Source organism: Phyllobates terribilis, unplaced genomic scaffold (genome assembly GCF_046119375.1).
Source record: "Phyllobates terribilis strain yellow unplaced genomic scaffold, ASM4611937v1 Scaffold_710__1_contigs__length_769263, whole genome shotgun sequence".
Lineage (NCBI taxonomy): Eukaryota > Metazoa > Chordata > Amphibia > Anura > Dendrobatidae > Phyllobates > Phyllobates terribilis.
In genome coordinates this window covers 162,358-176,856 of record NW_027363470.1, presented here as the reverse complement: position 1 = coordinate 176,856, position 14,499 = coordinate 162,358, and the positions used below count along the sequence as shown (strand labels likewise).

Here is a 14,499-nt window from a genome sequence, read left to right as displayed (position 1 = left end):
ACCTCTTTAAACACAGCACCTTCACCCCCTGCTGTTCCCACCCGCCTCAACACCGTTGGAAGGGAGGAGAACCAATTAAGGCGGGGGGTGGGGTGGAACGAGCAGCTGTCTACCCTTAGCAGGAGGGCTCCTGATTACATACCTCTCCTGCTGCTGCTGCTGCTGGCTGTCCAGCAGCAGACTGAAGGTGGCTGCTGCTGTGCACAGGTATATAAAGGCTCAGAGCCTATTATGACACGCGCAGCCAGCGTTCCATTGCCACATTCCATCTACTGCAGGCAGGATACCTGGCTGGCTGAATGTCGCTGAGAAGCTCACAGAGACCGCCATAAGCAACAGTTTAACAGAATGCCACAGACTAATCAACCAAACTTTTTGGGTTGGGTTCTCTTTTATAGTCTGCAGGCATTAAATGAAAGAAGTCAGTGTTCCAGCAGAAGGAGACAACGTTTCAGAAAAGGCATTGTAGCAAACCAAAAAAGAAATATTAAGCGCAGCAGAGTAACCAGCGCACATACCTGTTAGCTCAGGTGAGTTTAAAAGGCTGCTGTTGATAACAAGGGCATTTGCTAAATAGATGGTGTGTGTGCAACAATATACTGAAAGGTCAATTATATTGTGCAGCTTATCTCACCACCTGTAGTTATTTAGGTGAAAGCTCCAAAATGCTTGCCTAATATGTCTGTTTATCCAAAAGGAAGTAAAAAGGGAGAGCTAGAAAGATAGCATTGCATCACATTACATGGCAATGCAATGCACAGTTGCTGAAGTTGAACCAAAATGAGCTTGTAATCTGGCTTCTGCAACTTTGAACATGAAAAATCCAATGAGGAGAAGAAAAGCAAAGCCAAAGAGTCCATCCCAAAATCCGACAAACAAGCAAAATGAACAAAAAACATTGAATTCAATTCTTTCTGATTTTAGAAACTGTATTAAAGAAGGGGTGCACCGGTCCTGGAGATACTGCAATACCAGGTCAATGCGTGGAGTGGACAGAGCAAGCTCTTTTTCCATCTCCCTGTTCTAAAAATCCATTTAATATATGGTCCCCAGATAGGGGACGTATCAGATATTAAACTGATAAGAACAGATACTACACTTAATCTTAGCCAAAAGGCCGAGAAGCGATAACCAGAATTGGTTTCAAACTACGGAGCCACCCAAGGATCCTGAAAAGTCCATTTGTGGAGATGAGCTCCTGGACTCCCGTTAAGAAGACATGTTGTCAACCTCTAGATCCCTTACATGCCTGCACTTTTCGGCTTGCTGCTGCTGCAATCCACGCGTTTTAGATCTGCATAACTCCACCTCTTTAAACACAGCACCTTCACCCCCTGCTGTTCCCACCCGCCTCAACACCGTTGGAAGGGAGGAGAACCAATTAAGGTGGGGGGTGGGGTGGAACGAGCAGCTGTCTACCCTTAGCAGGAGGGCTCCTGATTACATACCTCTCCTGCTGCTGCTGCTGCTGCTGGCTGTCCAGCAGCAGACTGAAGGTGGCTGCTGCTGTGCACAGGTATATAAAGGCTCAGAGCCTATTATGACACGCGCAGCCAGCGTTCCATTGCCACATTCCATCTACTGCAGGCAGGATACCTGGCTGGCTGAATGTCGCTGAGAAGCTCACAGAGACCGCCATAAGCAACAGTTTAACAGAATGCCACAGACTAATCAACCAAACTTTTTGGGTTGGGTTCTCTTTTATAGTCTGCAGGCATTAAATGAAAGAAGTCAGTGTTCCAGCAGAAGGAGACAACGTTTCAGAAAAGGCATTGTAGCAAACCAAAAAAGAAATTTTAAGCGCAGCAGAGTAACCAGCGCACATACCTGTTAGCTCAGGTGAGTTTAAAAGGCTGCTGTTGATAACAAGGGCATTTGCTAAATAGATGGTGTGTGCAACAATATACTGAAAGGTCAATTATATTGTGCAGCTTATCTCACCACCTGTAGTTATTTAGGTGAAAGCTCCAAAATGCTTGCCTAATATGTCTGTTTATCCAAAAGGAAGTAAAAAGGGAGAGCTAGAAAGATAGCATTGCATCACATTACATGGCAATGCAATGCACAGTTGCTGAAGTTGAACCAAAATGAGCTTGTAATCTGGCTTCTGCAACTTTGAACATGAAAAATCCAATGAGGAGAAGAAAAGCAAAGCCAAAGAGTCCATCCCAAAATCCGACAAACAAGCAAAATGAACAAAAAACATTGAATTCAATTCTTTCTGATTTTAGAAACTGCATTAAAGAAGGGGTGCACCGGTCCTGGAGATACTGCAATACCAGGTCAATGCGTGGAGTGGACAGAGCAAGCTCTTTTTCCATCTCCCTGTTCTAAAAATCCATTTAATATATGGTCCCCAGATAGGGGACGTATCAGATATTAAACTGATAAGAACAGATACTACACTTGATCTTAGCCAAAAGGCCGAGAAGCGATAACCAGAAATGGTTTCAAACTACGGAGCCATCCAAGGATCCTGAAAAGTCCATTTGTGGAGATGAGCTCCTGGACTCCCGTTAAGAAGACATGTTGTCAACCTCTAGATCCCTTACATGCCTGCACTTTTCGGCTTGCTGCTGCTGCAATCCACGCGTTTTAGATCTGCATAACTCCACCTCTTTAAACACAGCACCTTCACCCCCTGCTGTTCCCACCCGCCTCAACACCGTTGGAAGGGAGGAGAACCAATTAAGGCGGGGGGTGGGGTGGAACGAGCAGCTGTCTACCCTTAGCAGGAGGGCTCCTGATTACATACCTCTCCTGCTGCTGCTGCTGCTGCTGGCTGTCCAGCAGCAGACTGAAGGTGGCTGCTGCTGTGCACAGGTATATAAAGGCTCAGAGCCTATTATGACACGCGCAGCCAGCGTTCCATTGCCACATTCCATCTACTGCAGGCAGGATACCTGGCTGGCTGAATGTCGCTGAGAAGCTCACAGAGACCGCCATAAGCAACAGTTTAACAGAATGCCACAGACTAATCAACTAAACTTTTTGGGTTGGGTTCTCTTTTATAGTCTGCAGGCATTAAATGAAAGAAGTCAGTGTTCCAGCAGAAGGAGACAACGTTTCAGAAAAGGCATTGTAGCAAACCAAAAAAGAAATTTTAAGCGCAGCAGAGTAACCAGCGCACATACCTGTTAGCTCAGGTGAGTTTAAAAGGCTGCTGTTGATAACAAGGGCATTTGCTAAATAGATGGTGTGTGTGCAACAATATACTGAAAGGTCAATTATATTGTGCAGCTTATCTCACCACCTGTAGTTATTTAGGTGAAAGCTCCAAAATGCTTGCCTAATATGTCTGTTTATCCAAAAGGAAGTAAAAAGGGAGAGCTAGAAAGATAGCATTGCATCACATTACATGGCAATGCAATGCACAGTTGCTGAAGTTGAACCAAAATGAGCTTGTAATCTGGCTTCTGCAACTTTGAACATGAAAAATCCAATGAGGAGAAGAAAAGCAAAGCCAAAGAGTCCATCCCAAAATCCGACAAACAAGCAAAATGAACAAAAAACATTGAATTCAATTCTTTCTGATTTTAGAAACTGCATTAAAGAAGGGGTGCACCGGTCCTGGAGATACTGCAATACCAGGTCAATGCGTGGAGTGGACAGAGCAAGCTCTTTTTCCATCTCCCTGTTCTAAAAATCCATTTAATATATGGTCCCCAGATAGGGGACGTATCAGATATTAAACTGATAAGAACAGATACTACACTTGATCTTAGCCAAAAGGCCGAGAAGCGATAACCAGAATTGGTTTCAAACTACGGAGCCACCCAAGGATCCTGAAAAGTCCATTTGTGGAGATGAGCTCCTGGACTCCCGTTAAGAAGACATGTTGTCAACCTCTAGATCCCTTACATGCCTGCACTTTTCGGCTTGCTGCTGCTGCAATCCACGCGTTTTAGATCTGCATAACTCCACCTCTTTAAACACAGCACCTTCACCCCCTGCTGTTCCCACCCGCCTCAACACCGTTGGAAGGGAGGAGAACCAATTAAGGCGGGGGGTGGGGTGGAACGAGCAGCTGTCTACCCTTAGCAGGAGGGCTCCTGATTACATACCTCTCCTGCTGCTGCTGCTGCTGGCTGTCCAGCAGCAGACTGAAGGTGGCTGCTGCTGTGCACAGGTATATAAAGGCTCAGAGCCTATTATGACACGCGCAGCCAGCGTTCCATTGCCACATTCCATCTACTGCAGGCAGGATACCTGGCTGGCTGAATGTCGCTGAGAAGCTCACAGAGACCGCCATAAGCAACAGTTTAACAGAATGCCACAGACTAATCAACCAAACTTTTTGGGTTGGGTTCTCTTTTATAGTCTGCAGGCATTAAATGAAAGAAGTCAGTGTTCCAGCAGAAGGAGACAACGTTTCAGAAAAGGCATTGTAGCAAACCAAAAAAGAAATTTTAAGCGCAGCAGAGTAACCAGCGCACATACCTGTTAGCTCAGGTGAGTTTAAAAGGCTGCTGTTGATAACAAGGGCATTTGCTAAATAGATGGTGTGTGTGCAACAATATACTGAAAGGTCAATTATATTGTGCAGCTTATCTCACCACCTGTAGTTATTTAGGTGAAAGCTCCAAAATGCTTGCCTAATATGTCTGTTTATCCAAAAGGAAGTAAAAAGGGAGAGCTAGAAAGATAGCATTGCATCACATTACATGGCAATGCAATGCACAGTTGCTGAAGTTGAACCAAAATGAGCTTGTAATCTGGCTTCTGCAACTTTGAACATGAAAAATCCAATGAGGAGAAGAAAAGCAAAGCCAAAGAGTCCATCCCAAAATCCGACAAACAAGCAAAATGAACAAAAAACATTGAATTCAATTCTTTCTGATTTTAGAAACTGCATTAAAGAAGGGGTGCACCGGTCCTGGAGATACTGCAATACCAGGTCAATGCGTGGAGTGGACAGAGCAAGCTCTTTTTCCATCTCCCTGTTCTAAAAATCCATTTAATATATGGTCCCCAGATAGGGGACGTATCAGATATTAAACTGATAAGAACAGATTTTTTTTTTTTTTTTTTTTTTTTTTTTTTACACTGCAGATTACAAAGTCTTGGAATCAACAAAAAGATAAGAAGACTCAAATCCATCATCGTGCATTCTACCAATTTTAATACTTCTCCAAATCTTTTATTTTCCTTTTTCTTTTATATATATATATTTATTTATTTTTTCCCTCTTTTTTTTTTTTTTTTAAAAATTATATAGTTTTGGCTATTTTTTTTTGTTTGTTTTTGTTCTTCTTTTTTTGTTTTTCCACAGGTTTTCAAAAAATCAAATCTTACAAGGTAAGTTCATTCCATTTACATTGTTTCCATTTCTCATTTGCTTTCACCTTGCCAAGCGTCATTTTGTCCCTCCAGAAATACATGTACAAATAACTTAGACATAATTTAATACACTGGTCGACTGTTACTTCCTTATGTTTAAACACTAAAATGTTCCTTGCTTTCCACAATGCCGCCTTCACACATGCAATAATAATCCATACAATTTTAAAATCCTCCTCTCTTATCCCCATCCCATAAAATACTCTGTTAAAATCCAAAAAATTAACAGTACTCACAGCTCTCACTATATTGCACACTTTCCTCCATATTGTCTGTGCAAAATTACAATTCCAGAAGATGTGCATGGGTGTTTCACTATTCCCACACCTGGATCTTGGGCACACTTCAGATCTTACCAACCCACGCCTGTGTTGGAACTCACGGGTTGGCAGGCAGTCTTTTACTATACACCAGAGTAAATCCCTGTGTTCATTAGATAACACACTATAATTTACATTCATCCAGATTCTTTCCACAATTTTGAATGAAAAATGTTCCACAGGACTGATACCTATTCTCTCTTCCAGGATTTTTAGGATTTTTTTATGGCATTTAAGAACATTTATTTCGACCATCTTAAGTTTAAAATCTCTTAAAATTTTTTCTAAAACAATATAATTTCCTGGAGGTAAAAACCTATAAGGCCTATTTAGAGACATCTCCAACCATTTATAATTTCTAATATAGAAACCTAAATTATATATAGAAAACAACTTTAGCTTAGAGCCTGGTCCTAATAAAGTGCATACACAGTTCGCTACATACTTTGCATATAAAAAGGACCTAATATCCGGAAAACCTTTCCCACCTTTTTTCTTTGATTTATATATCTCCTCTCTCTTTACTCTTTCCATCTTGGATCTCCATAAAAAATTAAAACATACCTTAATAACTCTCTTCATGATATTATTTTGGGGGATAAAAACTGTTGAGACATATAAAAACATTGGGAGTAAAACCTGTCTAATAATTAAAATTTTTCCTTCCAGGGTAAGATCTCTCAACTGCCAGAAAGTAATCTTTTTCTTAACTCTTTCCAGCAGAGACTCCCAATTTCTTACATTACCACCTGACTCTGAGAAATAAATACCTAAAATTTTTACTTCATTCATTCTTGTTAATTTACACTCAGAATCTACAATAAAATCACCAACAGTTAAAATACCAGATTTTTCCATGTTAATTTTAAAACCCGATGCGCCCCCAAACCAATCCACTGTTCTTATGGCTCTGTTCATGCTTCTAGTGTCTTTAACTAAAACCGTCACATCATCCATATATGCCACCACTTTAACTTGTTCATTGCAACTCCCGGGAATAAAAAAACCATTGATTACCTTATCTCTCCTAAAAGCTGCTAAAAGTGGTTCAATTGCACAAATAAAAAGAATAGGGGATAAGGGACACCCCTGTTTAACGCCACAGTTTATTTTTACATTATCAGATAAAAAACCATTAATAGATATTTTGCTAAAACATGATTTGTAAAGAGATTTAATACGTTTGCTAAAAACATCCGGGCATCCCATTTTCTCTAAAACTGCAAATAAAAAATCATGGGCAACTCTATCGTACGCTTTTTCAAAATCCAAAGTAATTAGAGCAAGCTTTTGTTTTCTGTCTAAAACATCCCATAAAACATCCCTGATTAAAATCAATGAGTCGCTGATTCTCCGATTTGGCACTGCACACGTCTGATCCACTTCTATTACTGAGCCGATTACCTTTTTTAATCTATTTGCTAGTAACTTTGCATATACCTTACAGTCCGTATTTAAAAGGGTTATTGGTCTCCAATTTTTAATCAGTTCTTTATTTCCTTTCTTAAATAATAAAACAATAAGACCCTCCCACCACGACTCTGGGACACTAAAAGATGCTTCTGCTTCTAAAATTACTTCATAAAAATCCTCACCCATGATCTCCCATAAACACTTGTAAAATTCAACAGGTAGTCCATCTGCTCCCGGCGTTTTGTTATTTTGTAGCGTATTAATTGTATTAAAAACTTCCTCTTTAGTAAAATTCCCTATTAAAAAAGATTTATCTTCCGCATTAAAATTTTTTTCCAGTCCTTCTAAAAAATGTTTTTTTAGAGACACATCCGTGTTTTTAACAGAAAATAAATCATCATAAAATTCTTTTGCTTTCATCTTCTTCCCCTCCAAACTTGTTTCTCCTTCCAAAACCTTCATATAATCCTTCTTGTCACATATTTTTTTAAAAAAGAATTTTGTGCATTTTTCATCCTCGCCTAAAACTTTTACTCGGGAATTAAAAATAATTTCTTTACCTTTTTCTTTCAGGCAGTTTTGGATCTTTTCTTTTGTTGTTCGGATCGCCTCCTGCAGATCACATCCGTTATTTTCGAGGTGAAAAAAACATTGCAGTTTAGCATTAAGATCATTATAAAAAATACGTTTTGCAGCAGCTTTCTTCTTTCCTTCTTTAATAAAAAATATTTTTACCTCCTTCTTGACAAAATCCCACCAATTAAAAATAGATTTAAAAAACGTTTTTTTTAGCTTCAGTTTTTCATACAGCTTTTTAAAACCTTCCATAACCACCTCGTCTTGTAGTAGGGATACATTAAATTTCCAGTGTGACGGTCTTTTATCCACATCTGATTCTATTTTAAAACTACATTCTATTATTTTATGATCTGAAAAAGGTGTTGAATGCGTTTTAAAACCTGAGCATGTTAGGGCTTGAGATATAAAAATATAATCTATTCTGGATGAAACACCTCTCCCCACCCAAGTGACTTCATGCTCCTTTTTTTGTCCATCTAATGCCCATGTATCTTTAAGATTAAAAGCTGTTAAAATATTTCTAAGACATGAAGCTGACCCATCTTTTACATTTTTTAAATGACAATTAAAATCCCCACCTAAAACTAATGGATCTACTCCAGGTAAAAACAGCTGCAACAGTTCAAACAAATGTAATCTCAAGGCTTTTTCTGCATTTGCATACACATTAAAACACCTCACTTTCTTCCCATTTTTCTGCACATCAATTCTTAAAATCCTCCCAGGGTATATCTCTTCATAATTTACAATCTCCCAATCTTTAGAGCATAAAAACCCCACACCATCACTTTTTGACTCGTTCCCACCAGAAAAGCATAAGTTACCCTTCCATATACCCTGTAAATATTCATAGCTTATTTTTTTTGTCAAATTACATTCTTGTAGAAAGATAAAATCAATATTTTCATTATTTAAAAAATCATATAAAGCAGTTCTCTTATATAGGTCGTTAAACCCCTGAACATTCAGGGACATTGAGCGGATCATCTTCTAACATTTAGTGCAGGGCTCTTCCCTCCGCCCTCATTCTCTACTGCCGGAGAAGATGGGTCTACCTCCAGATCTGATACATCCGAAGATGACACACTCCCCAGCAGACTTGTTGCTTCTAATGCCTTTACTTTCCCACCACATGGTATTCCTTCATTATCACTTCTATCCACACTTCTTTTTAGAGATTTTTCTGTGCAGTCCATTTGTACCTGCGCGCAAGGTAAGCTCTGCGACAGGGAATTAGTAGGAGTGGACTCCACTACTTCTGGAATATCACTTTCCCCTCCACAACTACTCCCTTTACTTAGTGGAGAAATTTCTTGCAACATTTGACTCTTCTCTTCTCTCTTCTGATCTTCTTTCTTCTGTTCTTCTATCTTCTTCTTTTCATTCTTATCTTCTTTCTTATCTTCTTTCTTCTGCTCTTCTCTCTTTTTCCTTTCCATCTGTTTCTTTATCTCCATGGCCCTTTTTTCTATGTCCTCTATCCTCTTCTGTTTTTCCTCTTCCTTCTTTCTCTTCCTTTCTTCCAACTTCCTTTCCTCTTCTTCTTGTGATTTTTTAACCCGTTCCTCCTTCTTCTTCTCCTTCATTGCCCGTCCCTCCTCTTCCTCTTTTCTCTTTCTTTCTGTCTCCTCCTTCTCACTCCTTTCTTTCTCCTCTTCCCCTTTTTCCTCTTCAGCAGCAATGCCTGCTTCCACATCGTCTTTAGCTTCTTGTTGCTGTTCTTCAGGCGATGTGTCCATCTCCTCTACATCCTTTTTCTTATTTTTAGGGCACTCATCCATCTGGTGAGGAGTACCCATGCAACTAAAACACTTGTTACATTCTGCATCCAGATGTCCATATTTTTTACACACACGGCAGTAGTGTGGCATCCCTGGGAAGAATAAATAACCGCGGCTATGGTTGATATAAACCTGCGGCGGAGGTCTGGACACGCCCCCCTCCTCATTCGGGTTCTTCCTAAATGATACCACATACACACGTTTCCCGTTCCACACTCCAAACTGTGTTTCCCCGCGTCTCTTAGGGATGATTTTGTCACAATACATTGATAGGTAACTTTCAACCTCAGAGTCTGTAATAAATGGACTAAACAAATGAATCGTCAGTACTTTCATTGAAAACTGAAAAGAGGGGATTACTTTCACCCCCTCCAGCTCTACCTTCTCTTTATTTACTTCATAAAGAGCGTAGGCACTTTCACACTGCGAGGCTTTATTAAGCGTAACATCATAAAGTCCTCGAGAAAAAAAAGATTGAAAGCAAAAAAGATGCTCCTTGTCGATCTTCAAGAGCTTACAAATAACATTGAAAATAAATTGAGAATCTTTCACCTGCCGGTGGTCAGGAGCAACCACGAACCTGATGGTGTCCTTCAGCGGAAGCTCCTCCGAGAAATAATCATTCGGGTTGCTTGCTTGATTCTCCTTCCTTCCTCCAGGGTTTCTCCTTGTCTCCATGATTTTCCTCTTCTTTTCCAGATACCAAGGAAAATATCACACACGGATCGCAGCCTCCACGAAGTTCGTCCTCCCTCCAACACACCGTCCTCCGTAAAGAAAAGGCACTGCAGCTTTAGCACCGATTCCCAAAAGCAGCACTGGATATCTCCAAAGGCCAAGAATCGGTTCTGCCACCACAGTAACCTTCAGCCCAATGTCACAACCCACTACAGATCGTGCCAAAAGGCCGAGAAGCGATAACCAGAATTGGTTTCAAACTACGGAGCCACCCAAGGATCCTGAAAAGTCCATTTGTGGAGATGAGCTCCTGGACTCCCGTTAAGAAGACATGTTGTCAACCTCTAGATCCCTTACATGCCTGCACTTTTCGGCTTGCTGCTGCTGCAATCCACGCGTTTTAGATCTGCATAACTCCACCTCTTTAAACACAGCACCTTCACCCCCTGCTGTTCCCACCCGCCTCAACACCGTTGGAAGGGAGGAGAACCAATTAAGGCGGGGGGTGGGGTGGAACGAGCAGCTGTCTACCCTTAGCAGGAGGGCTCCTGATTACATACCTCTCCTGCTGCTGCTGCTGCTGGCTGTCCAGCAGCAGACTGAAGGTGGCTGCTGCTGTGCACAGGTATATAAAGGCTCAGAGCCTATTATGACACGCGCAGCCAGCGTTCCATTGCCACATTCCATCTACTGCAGACAGGATACCTGGCTGGCTGAATGTCGCTGAGAAGCTCACAGAGACCGCCATAAGCAACAGTTTAACAGAATGCCACAGACTAATCAACCAAACTTTTTGGGTTGGGTTCTCTTTTATAGTCTGCAGGCATTAAATGAAAGAAGTCAGTGTTCCAGCAGAAGGAGACAACGTTTCAGAAAAGGCATTGTAGCAAACCAAAAAAGAAATTTTAAGCGCAGCAGAGTAACCAGCGCACATACCTGTTAGCTCAGGTGAGTTTAAAAGGCTGCTGTTGATAACAAGGGCATTTGCTAAATAGATGGTGTGTGTGCAACAATATACTGAAAGGTCAATTATATTGTGCAGCTTATCTCACCACCTGTAGTTATTTAGGTGAAAGCTCCAAAATGCTTGCCTAATATGTCTGTTTATCCAAAAGGAAGTAAAAAGGGAGAGCTAGAAAGATAGCATTGCATCACATTACATGGCAATGCAATGCACAGTTGCTGAAGTTGAACCAAAATGAGCTTGTAATCTGGCTTCTGCAACTTTGAACATGAAAAATCCAATGAGGAGAAGAAAAGCAAAGCCAAAGAGTCCATCCCAAAATCCGACAAACAAGCAAAATGAACAAAAAACATTGAATTCAATTCTTTCTGATTTTAGAAACTGCATTAAAGAAGGGGTGCACCGGTCCTGGAGATACTGCAATACCAGGTCAATGCGTGGAGTGGACAGAGCAAGCTCTTTTTCCATCTCCCTGTTCTAAAAATCCATTTAATATATGGTCCCCAGATAGGGGACGTATCAGATATTAAACTGATAAGAACAGATTTTTTTTTTTTTTTTATCGAAAGCCCGAATTCGTGTACAAAACCCGAGTGCGCTTAAAAAAGTGACAAGTGCCACAAAAAAAAGTGCACTAGGATGCTGGTCTTCTTGAAACCCTCTCCAAAAGGAGAAGGGTCCCCCAAACCATTCCCCGTCCCTCCGAGCCAGAAGGCCACAGCGAGGAACAGGGACAAATAGCCACCTCCAGCCGGAGCCAGAGGCGACCCAATCTTACCCCCAATACCTGCCCGAGTTCTCACCCGAGCAAGGCACTGGGAGCCAAAGACTGTGCTCCCCTCCCGGAAGAGGGGAGCCAACAACGCTCTCCTCCCGAAAGAGGAGAGCCAGTGGGGTTCAGGGGGGAGCGGAACCTGATGGCCACACACTCCCCCCCTAGACCTGCCAAGAGAGGAACCCGTAAGGGAACCGCATCCCGACAAAATCCTAGTAAGGACGTGGACACACGTGAAAAAGTGGACACACAGTGACAAAAAAAAATTAAATAAATAGTGAAGGTTTCACAGTATAATACTGCCCGGACCTTCGACCGGGAATTGAAAAATTCCCCATCCTAAGGCCAGAAGGCCCGGAATAAGGGTGTGTGTGAAGAAAGAAATATTGAAGTGCTAGTGCAAATGTGCCATAAACTCAAGTGGGGTTCCCAATCCCAGTGAGTTAAGGCACCCCAGGGTCACCACTCCTGGGGCACTTCACACTTCGGGCTTTCGATCTTCCCCGGCCCAATGGCGTCGATCCTGGGGGGCCATGCTTTCCACCAGATGACTATATTAGCCACCTGGCGTACTAACAAGCGCCTAAACCCCAGTGTGCATAATGTATCAATCTACTAGGGCGGCCAACATCCAAAACCGCCTTTTCGAAAGATACTACACTTGATCTTAGCCAAAAGGCCGAGAAGCGATAACCAGAATTGGTTTCAAACTACGGAGCCACCCAAGGATCCTGAAAAGTCCATTTGTGGAGATGAGCTCCTGGACTCCCGTTAAGAAGACATGTTGTCAACCTCTAGATCCCTTACATGGCTGCACTTTTCGGCTTGCTGCTGCTGCAATCCACGCGTTTTAGATCTGCATAACTCCACCTCTTTAAACACAGCACCTTCACCCCCTGCTGTTCCCACCCGCCTCAACACCATTGGAAGGGAGGAGAACCAATTAAGGCGGGGGGTGGGGTGGAACGAGCAGCTGTCTACCCTTAGCAGGAGGGCTCCTGATTACATACCTCTCCTGCTGCTGCTGCTGCTGGCTGTCCAGCAGCAGACTGAAGGTGGCTGCTGCTGTGCACAGGTATATAAAGGCTCAGAGCCTATTATGACACGCGCAGCCAGCGTTCCATTGCCACATTCCATCTACTGCAGGCAGGATACCTGGCTGGCTGAATGTCGCTGAGAAGCTCACAGAGACCGCCATAAGCAACAGTTTAACAGAATGCCACAGACTAATCAACCAAACTTTTTGGGTTGGGTTCTCTTTTATAGTCTGCAGGCATTAAATGAAAGAAGTCAGTGTTCCAGTAGAGGGAGACAACGTTTCAGAAAAGGCATTGTAGCAAACCAAAAAAGAAATTTTAAGCGCAGCAGAGTAACCAGCGCACATACCTGTTAGCTCAGGTGAGTTTAAAAGGCTGCTGTTGATAACAAGGGCATTTGCTAAATAGATGGTGTGTGTGCAACAATATACTGAAAGGTCAATTATATTGTGCAGCTTATCTCACCACCTGTAGTTATTTAGGTGAAAGCTCCAAAATGCTTGCCTAATATGTCTGTTTATCCAAAAGGAAGTAAAAAGGGAGAGCTAGAAAGATAGCATTGCATCACATTACATGGCAATGCAATGCACAGTTGCTGAAGTTGAACCAAAATGAGCTTGTAATCTGGCTTCTGCAACTTTGAACATGAAAAATCCAATGAGGAGAAGAAAAGCAAAGCCAAAGAGTCCATCCCAAAATCCGACAAACAAGCAAAATGAACAAAAAACATTGAATTCAATTCTTTCTGATTTTAGAAACTGCATTAAAGAAGGGGTGCACCGGTCCTGGAGATACTGCAATACCAGGTCAATGCGTGGAGTGGACAGAGCAAGCTCTTTTTCCATCTCCCTGTTCTAAAAATCCATTTAATATATGGTCCCCAGATAGGGGACGTATCAGATATTAAACTGATAAGAACAGATACTACACTTGATCTTAGCCAAAAGGCCGAGAAGCGATAACCAGAATTGGTTTCAAACTACGGAGCCACCCAAGGATCCTGAAAAGTCCATTTGTGGAGATGAGCTCCTGGACTCCCGTTAAGAAGACATGTTGTCAACCTCTAGATCCCTTACATGCCTGCACTTTTCGGCTTGCTGCTGCTGCAATCCACGCGTTTTAGATCTGCATAACTCCACCTCTTTAAACACAGCACCTTCACCCCCTGCTGTTCCCACCCGCCTCAACACCGTTGGAAGGGAGGAGAACCAATTAAGACGGGGGGTGGGGTGGAACGAGCAGCTGTCTACCCTTAGCAGGAGGGCTCCTGATTACATACCTCTCCTGCTGCTGCTGCTGCTGGCTGTCCAGCAGCAGACTGAAGGTGGCTGCTGCTGTGCACAGGTATATAAAGGCTCAGAGCCTATTATGACACGCGCAGCCAGCGTTCCATTGCCACATTCCATCTACTGCAGGCAGGATACCTGGCTGGCTGAATGTCGCTGAGAAGCTCACAGAGACCGCCATAAGCAACAGTTTAACAGAATGCCACAGACTAATCAACCAAACTTTTTGGGTTGGGTTCTCTTTTATAGTCTGCAGGCATTAAATGAAAGAAGTCAGTGTTCCAGCAGAGGGAGACAACGTTTCAGAAAAGGCATTGTAGCAAACC

The 14,499-nt window shown here is 42.3% G+C and overlaps 5 non-coding genes and 2 pseudogenes across 5 annotated transcripts; all 7 read right to left on the bottom strand.

Annotated features, from left to right (window-relative positions):
• Window positions 1–938: 938 nt before the first annotated feature.
• LOC141236661 (U2 spliceosomal RNA) lies at window positions 939–1,129 on the bottom strand. The gene has a single exon (XR_012302312.1). It is a non-coding gene; the product is annotated as a U2 spliceosomal RNA (small nuclear RNA).
• A 1,116-nt stretch (window positions 1,130–2,245) lies between these two features.
• On the bottom strand, window positions 2,246–2,436 carry LOC141236525 (U2 spliceosomal RNA). The gene has a single exon (XR_012302176.1). It is a non-coding gene; the product is annotated as a U2 spliceosomal RNA (small nuclear RNA).
• Window positions 2,437–3,554: 1,118 nt separating this feature from the next.
• LOC141236513 (U2 spliceosomal RNA) lies at window positions 3,555–3,745 on the bottom strand. Its single transcript, XR_012302165.1, has one exon. It is a non-coding gene; the product is annotated as a U2 spliceosomal RNA (small nuclear RNA).
• Window positions 3,746–4,860: 1,115 nt separating this feature from the next.
• On the bottom strand, window positions 4,861–5,084 carry LOC141236724 (U2 spliceosomal RNA; annotated as a pseudogene).
• Window positions 5,085–11,467: 6,383 nt separating this feature from the next.
• LOC141236743 (U2 spliceosomal RNA) lies at window positions 11,468–11,650 on the bottom strand. The gene has a single exon (XR_012302385.1). It is a non-coding gene; the product is annotated as a U2 spliceosomal RNA (small nuclear RNA).
• Window positions 11,651–12,449: 799 nt separating this feature from the next.
• Window positions 12,450–12,541, bottom strand: LOC141236785 (U2 spliceosomal RNA; annotated as a pseudogene).
• A 1,115-nt stretch (window positions 12,542–13,656) lies between these two features.
• Window positions 13,657–13,847, bottom strand: LOC141236502 (U2 spliceosomal RNA). Its single transcript, XR_012302154.1, has one exon. It is a non-coding gene; the product is annotated as a U2 spliceosomal RNA (small nuclear RNA).
• Window positions 13,848–14,499: the final 652 nt, after the last annotated feature.